The 7,984-nt window shown below is 39.7% G+C and overlaps 1 long non-coding RNA gene across 1 annotated transcript; it reads right to left on the reverse strand.

Moving 5' to 3' along the window:
* Positions 1-952: 952 nt before the first annotated feature.
* On the reverse strand, positions 953-2,619 carry LOC138167222 (uncharacterized). Its single transcript, XR_011169829.1, has 2 exons — positions 2,522-2,619; positions 953-1,801 (listed from the first exon to the last, which is right to left on the reverse strand). It is a non-coding gene; the product is annotated as an uncharacterized lncRNA (long non-coding RNA).
* Positions 2,620-7,984: the final 5,365 nt, after the last annotated feature.

The raw sequence follows: 7,984 nt of genomic DNA on the forward strand, positions 1-7,984 counted from the left end.
GGCATTGTGAATATGGCATTGCTGATACACCCCTGTATGACAGACCTTTCATGAAGACCTTTTAAGTTGTCTTGGGCTGGAAAATTGTTTTATCTCATTCTTTTTTTGGTTCTGCTGCTCCAGAATTCATTTTGAGGTGTTAGTTTAAAGTTGTTTGGAGGGAAATTTGGGAGGACTCAGGTGAATCTCTGCCTTTCTTGCCTCCATCCTCTCATATAAGATTTTTTTGATAAATGTAGACAGAGAGGTAATTTTGTTCAGTGCCTGTAATTATCATTAAGTGACACATAAAAGATATATCTGATTACCAAAAGGTGTTTACCACTATACTGCACACAGTCCAAATGGAAGACAGATTTGATATAAATGGTGAAGTCCTCCAGATAGGACTGCTTGTGCATGACATTGTACTGATTGCGTAATGTCCCAGAGAACCACAGAAACTCTTCAATGAGACCCACACCTACCTAAACTTGATCAACTTAACCATCCACACTATAAAAGCTAAGTGGATGAAGAATGCCCCAATTATGATCTGCTTTTATTCAGGGAGTCCATCAGTGCATGTTTTTTGGACAGGAACTATAGATAAGCAATAAATTGGATCTGGAAATGAACAAGAAGAGATAGATGAGATTTCATTTGGGAAACTACAAACAAAACCAAACTGCTCCATCATCAAAGTCTATCTTTTAATTTTTTTTTAATCTGCATTCTCCAGTTATAGTGTATGGCTCCAACTCACAGGACAGTACAGCTTCAGAAGAATCAAAATTGAGACTCGTCCAAACAACAATGGAAAGATACATGATGAGTATAAATGGTTTGCCATGTATTGCCAATGACTCTCTAAAACTATTCTTGAATTATTTTTTAAATTAAGTTTCAGTTTTTTGGAAACCAGCTTATTATATGTTATCATATTTACCAAAATATATGATGTTGAGAAGTATAACTAATGTTTCAATACTTTTTACTTTTGCAGAAATAGTGTTTACATAATTTACTTTTAAATGGAGCACACAGTAAGATGGTATAACCCTCTGATTTATAAATTTACACCTGCTATCCCTACTGTCAGGATTCAACATAGAGGCAAGTCAAATCTGACCTCATCTGCAAATACCATAAGAAACAGTCACTTTGCAGCAACTGTCATCAGTTGGGTTGAATTTGCCCAAGTTGGTTTCGCCTTTGTTGTCTTTGATGTGAAATTTTTTTAAAGTAGGGAGTTGTGATAGAAAATTGCTTCATTCTTTCCTCCCTCCACCAAGGGAATACTTCCTTTCTGGGGAGGTAGAGTGAGGTGTTCTCACATTTAGACAAACCCTGGTTTAAGTCATGGTAGAATACATTGGAAAATATTCATCATGCACCTACTATGTACTCAGCACAGTGTTAGGCATTGGGGAGAGTGGGGAGGGTAGGAGAGGCACAAGATATGGATGCTGCCCTTAAGAAGAATATAACATGAAAACTACTTGGTAAGAAACCAACCAACCAAACAAAAAACCCAGAACATCAATTTACATTAATCTCCCTTTTTTTCTGAATTCCTATCGTTTTTGGCAGTTTAATGTTTAGAATTTTCAGGCTGGAACGGTTTCTAGAAACCATCTAATCTCCACTCTTCTTTGAGCATGTGAGGAAACATAGAGGTGCCATGACTTGTCCAAAGTCACAAAGCTCTAAAATCCTGTGATCCCAGAAGTGTACAAGCATACAGGTAAAGATCTTTGAACTTCTCCTGAGTTGAGCAAACTAGGATTACACCATGAGTGATCTCTGTTTGGATCCTCATCTATAAAAGAAAAAGAATTAGAAAATTAGGGAAAAGGACTAGACTGTTTCATCTCTAAGCTCTTTTCTAGCTCTCAGTCTATGATCCCATGACCCTTGAGTCTATTGTACCTTCCCAAGAACATCCTTTGGTTTCTGACCTGCTGGAATGCAGAGAACTCTCTGAGCAAAAGCATGGGAGCAGCTTCACAGGGACCAGCTAGATTTAACTCTAGGGTAGTTTGGGATGGTGGAGATAGGACTGAATTAGGAAGTCTGAAGTCTAGAACTGGTTCTTCCACTAACAATCATGAGGTAAATGGTTGGGAACATGAGGTCTAAATTCAACAGGCCAAAGTCCAGAGCCTGAATTTACTCCTTACAGTCAGACATGGGTCAAGTTCTCAGAGCCTCAGTTTCCATGTACATAAAATGAGTAGATTAGGTTAGATTATCTCATTAGTTCCTTCTAGAACTCACTCTGTGATTTTACAATGCACTGCCCTGATCATATTGTATTTTTCACTTCAGTTATTGAATAATATTGTATATTTTTTATATTTGCACATTTTGTCATGTTCTCTATGTCATCTCTCTGCATCTGTATCATAAGCTCGATGAGACTAAGGATCAAGTCTTAACTATCTTTGTTTCTCCCCCTAGTGCCTAACACAGTGCTTGGTCTTTCTATGGTAAGTTCTTAAGTGGTTGCTGAATGAATGAATGAATGGAGCTTTCTAACCTTGAACAAGATACTTCTCCCTCTGTGTTTCCTGGGTTCCCTTCTGGCTCCAATATTCTCTGATTCTATGACCATTTGGGAAAGACAGTGGATAAATTGCAGAAGGAAACTGAAATGGGATTAGAAATTGCCAGAACAAAGGGGTTGAACCTTCATCTCCAAGAGGAATCCAATTTTCTTGGCTGTACCTCTGGCAGATGGCCAGACTCATTTATATGAGAAGTACGTGACCAGACAAGAAACTGCCAAGAAGCTGTCTGAAAAACTGCCAAGAATATTCCTGGTGTCACGCTACATGAGCCCCATCTAGGCCCCTCCTGGAGTAGAAGTCTCCCAACTTTTCTCCCTTCTTCCCAGCCTACCTCTCTCCCACCAGGCCATGCTTGTTTAGAATGCTTCCAAAACCTGCCCTATGGTTTCGAGCAGGGCTTCTGCCAAGCCCTGGGGGGCTACGCAGCAAACCAGTCAGGATGAAAGTGAAAGTACCTGGAATTTTTTTTTTTATTAAAGGTTAGCCACAGGTGAGAGTTTTCCCTTTGACCTTTATTTAGGCTCATCAAACCTGGAAGTCAAAAGGCTAAATTTAATCATGAGATTAATTAGTCTTTAAGAAAAAATAAGGTGAGTCCTGAAACTCAAAGGAGCTCTTAATTTCTAAGTTTTCAGTTATTGGTTTTTTGAAATTCAAACTTATCATGTGATGGGTGCTAGCACAGATTTAGAATGCAAACGTTTTTTCATTGGTACTTAGGACTAAGATCAATTGCATTAGAATCCCATTTCTTGTTCATCTGTAGTTCACCTTGTAAGTTTTCTAAGGCTGCCCTACTGTCCTGCTTAAGTTGAAGTTAAGACGTGATAGAATGTAAGCTCGCTGGGAGGTGGGGTGGTTTCGTTGTACTTGTATCTCCAGTGTCACTTTTGTTTTGTTTTGTTTTTGCTTTTTTCAAGGGGCAATTGGGATTAAGTGACTTGTCCACGGTCACATGGCTAGTTTTTTGTGTTAAGTATCTGAGGTTGAATTTGAACTCAGGTCCTCCTGACTCCAGGGCTGGTGCTCTATTCACTATGCCACCTAGCCACCCCCATAATAGATACTTAATAAATATTTGTTGAATAACTAAAAATGGGAAGAAGCAGGGTGAGGTAGAATAATCCCGGAGGTAGGCATCAAAAAGCATAGATCTCAGGTCTGATTCTGACCCCTGTGTGCCCTTGGGCAAATTATTTGTCATGTCTGACTCTCCATGACCCCACTTGGGGTTTTCTTAGCAAAGATACTGGAGTGATTTGCCATGTCCTTCTCTAGCTCATTTTATAGATGAGGAAATTAAGGCAAACAACATTAAATGACTTAGCCAGGATCACACAGCTAGTAAGTGTCTGAGGCTGGATTTGAACTCAGGTCTTCCTGACTCCAAGACTAGTGGTCTATCCACTGTGTCACCTGACTGCCCCTAGGAAAATCACATCACTCCTCTCATCCTCAGTTTCCTTAAATGAGAATATGTAAATAAACAGGTCATCTTCTATAAACTTCTGCCTTCTGTGACCAATGCATCAATCGAGGGTTGTTTTGTTTGCTCTTTTTGGAAATCTTGTGTACACTATTGGTCAGCGTTCCTTGTTTCCTTCTTCTCCTTCCGCCACTCTAACACACACACTTTTAACTTTTTAGCTTGGGGAAGGAAAATATCTAATTAGCTGAAAAATTACATGGGAATGTGAAAAAAAATACCTCCAGGCCACAATATCAGGAGCCCTCTAGACTGAGTGAGTCAAGGATTATAGAACAGAAAAATGAGCTCCACTCAGTAAACTCAGATGAGAAAATCCTCAAATCAGATGTTGGGCAGCAGAAAGTCATTAGAGGCCAGGAAGGGGCTAGATGCCTCTGTCTTGAATAAATTGAAATAGACCTTGGGAAAGTAACTAGCTAGAATAACTTGGAAGTAAAGTGTACACTGGTCTTAGACTGGGATGTTTTCTTTATGTTTATACTTCTAATCACTTTACCCTCATATATTATTTCTGAATGAGCATATTCTCTTTTCTCTTATAAATAAATCCTTAAAAAAAGATACTCTTGTGATATGGAATGAAATGGAGCTAGAAGGTGGAAGGGAGCTAGAAAGAAGAAACTGAATTAGATGATCTTGCCAAGGTCCCTTTCAGCTCTGATTAATCTGATTAATTAATCTTAATCTCATGATTAAGTGAAGAAGAGTCTGGAAAAGAGCACTGAGTTACACAAACAATAGAAGAAGTAAATCAAGACACAAGTACTTATCCAAGGTGCTAAGGAAGTTCAGGAAGGAAGGTCTAGGAGACTCCATATCTCTAGCTGAGATGTTGAAAGCAGAGCAGGTTTAGAAAACAATGAGAGAAAAAATGTGGGGCCAAAGGTCAAAGTCCCCGGGATAGTTCCAGAGGACCTGGGTTCAGATACCAGCTCTAGTACTTGTGACCTTAACATATCTGGACTTCATTTTCCTTGCCGGCAAAATGATTGATTTCCTCACCTGCCTCTAGATTGATGAGCTTTGACATCAGGGGATTTCTTTGTTTTCTTTCTTGGCTGGGCAGGAGTGGGGGTGGAGCTACTCCACAGTGCCTAGCACACAGTTGGTGCTTAAGAAATGCTTGTTGCCTTAAAATTAGTTGGATCCAATCAGTGGAGTTGTCGTTCCCTTGTGGGGCTATTGTGAGAACTAAAGGAGCTCATATCTGAGGAAACACTTTGTAACTATACAAGTGTAAGGTATCATCATTTATTTGGGTAACTTGTGCCCAAGTTGTGCAATCTTATCTCTTTTGAAATATTTATCTCATGGCCTGGGGTGATTATCATTTGGGAAAAAAGAGAGCCAAGGACCTCACCACTATAGTCCTCCAGAAAACATGGGGATCATGTCCTCATAACAAGAAGACACATGGTCTGGTCCCTAGCATCCTGAATTGGATGTATCTTGTTTCCTTCCATTTCTTTTGAAATATGAACTTCCTGAGTAAGATGAGGGGGCACAGGTAATGCATGAGCCACAACAGGGTTTGGACTAGGGCTTGGGCACTGAGACTTTTGGGCTACAGGCTACCCCAGCTTAAGATTCTGCTCACTAAAGACCAGAGGAGAAAGTTCTAATGCTATAATCAGCATTTCCTTAAATCTGTAGAACCTAGACATTAAGAATAGAGAAACTAGAACTGGCAAGAATTGACATTTCCATCTGGCTCTTGTAGGTTCCTCCTCCTTGGAGACCTTCAAAGAGAAACTCAATGACCACCTGCCTGATATGTATCCAGGAGGGTTTCCCATCTGCATCACTTGCATTTTATGGACACTTAGAGTTCCTTCCAACTCTCATATTTTGTGATTCTACAGAGGGGGAAATTGTTTTTCCCCTGCACTGTACTTTCTCTTTGGTATAGTGCCTGACTGAAACAGAGTCCCAGACATGCAACCCCATCCTTTAATCCTTTCCATGACCTGTGAGTATAGAAGTAAGTTTGGAGAAATGGTTCAAAGCAGATGGTTCCATGTGGGAGTGTTGAACCCTTTTCCTTTCATTTTTAATATGTTCAATAAGCTTTGTGGTTCTAGTATACTTGAGTACCTATGTTCTATGAATGCAAGCTTGGGGAGAGAAGGGAAGGAGAGATTTGGGATGTGGAATGAGGCTTTAGTTATATATTTCAATTTTTTGTTATTTCAAACAATATTCTATTTTATTCCATAGCTAAATACCAAACCCAGATAGCATGGATTTTAAACTGTTCAACAGCACTGATTGAAGTTGAATGCTATGATTGCAAGGAATAGGGTTGGGAAGGACAATAGTATTGATGTTCTCAGAAGGGTTTCCTCTGGGACAATCTCCCATGCATATGCCAGAGAGACTCTGACAAGATCACTTGTTTGGTGTCTTGAATAAAGTGCTGCCTGGTGGACAACTCAGATATTACACATATGCAGGAAATAATCAATTAACCTTTATTAAGTACTTACTGTGAACCAGGCACTGTGCTAAATGCTGGAGAAAAAATATACAGGGACACATTGGTCTTCTGGAAACTTAAAAAAGGAAACATATGAGTGGATTTGAGCTGCATTGCTACTACTATATATGGTATACACACAAATTGTCAAATGTGTTTCTTTTTTTTTTTTGCTTTTTTTCCTGGAGGGCAATTGGGGTTAAGTGACTTGCCCAAGGTCACACAGCTAGTTAAGTGTTAAATGTCTGAGGCTGGATTTGAACTCAGGTCCTCCTGACTCCAGGGCTGGTGCTCTATTCACTGTGCCACCTAGCTGCTCCATCAAATGTGTTTCTTTATCTCAAATCTTTTGAATAGCTCTCTATTGCCTACCAAATGAAGATTTAACTCCTTAGTCAGCATTCAATTACTATAACAACAGTAACATGTTTCATACTGTTTTCTGAATTATAAAATACAATGGATAATGATTTTGGAGTGAGATGACTTGGCTTCAATGACTGTTTCTGCTACTTCAATATCCTCAATGCCTCACCTGCATGGACCTCATTTTCTCCTCTGGAAAAAGGAGAGGTTGAACTAGACAACCTATAAGGTCCTTTCCAGGTATGACCCTTACAACAATCACACAAAGTAGGAAGTACAAATATCACTATACTCATTTTTTAAAGATTGGGACGATGAGGCTCAGAGAGCCTCAATAATTTCATCAAGATTCCACATCAAGTAAGAATTTGAACCAGGTTTTCTGATTCTAAGCCCAGAATACTATGCTCTTCAAGGCCCTCTAGAACCTGGTATCATGCTATCTTTCTAGGTTTAGTTCAAACTACTTCCCACAATGTACCCTACAATTCAATCAAACTAGGTTACTCATAGAATCATAAACTCTCATCTCAACCAGTCTATGCCCACAATAAGAGTATTGTTTATATTGTAATAGACAGAAAGTCATTCAGCCTCTGTAGATATCCAGTGGTAGAGAACTCACTACCCTCACAACATAGCCCATTCCTTTTTTGGACAGTTATAACTCTAGAAAGTTTCCCCCTTATATTGAAACTAAATTCTTCCTCCTTGAAACTTTTATCCATGGATCCTGCTTTTGTTCTTTCTTTCTCTTTCTCTGCCTACTACCTGCAATGGAGCGAAGAGAAGGTTAATTCATGCCACCTCCCCCACCCCAATCGAACAACTTTGTCCCTACCATTCTCTGCCTGCTTCCCCTTTCCCCTTTCTTGGCTCCAGCTTATGTTCCACTCCCTTCTTGGCTTCTAGATGCTTTGGGAATATTTCTCCCCACCCGGACACAGGCATGCCTTGACAGATTTGTGCTATTGGCTCCTTGTCAAGCATGCCTAGAGCACTGAAGAATTAGGAGTTTGATCAGAAGGGTCATGAATACAAGCTAGGGGCTCCTACCCAACAGCCCAAAGTTTTCACTCACTAAGGATGATCTGGCACGAA

Source organism: Petaurus breviceps, unplaced genomic scaffold (genome assembly GCF_028583685.1).
Source record: "Petaurus breviceps papuanus isolate PSGF00001 unplaced genomic scaffold, PetGlider_PUasm1.0 229, whole genome shotgun sequence".
NCBI lineage: Eukaryota > Metazoa > Chordata > Mammalia > Diprotodontia > Petauridae > Petaurus > Petaurus breviceps.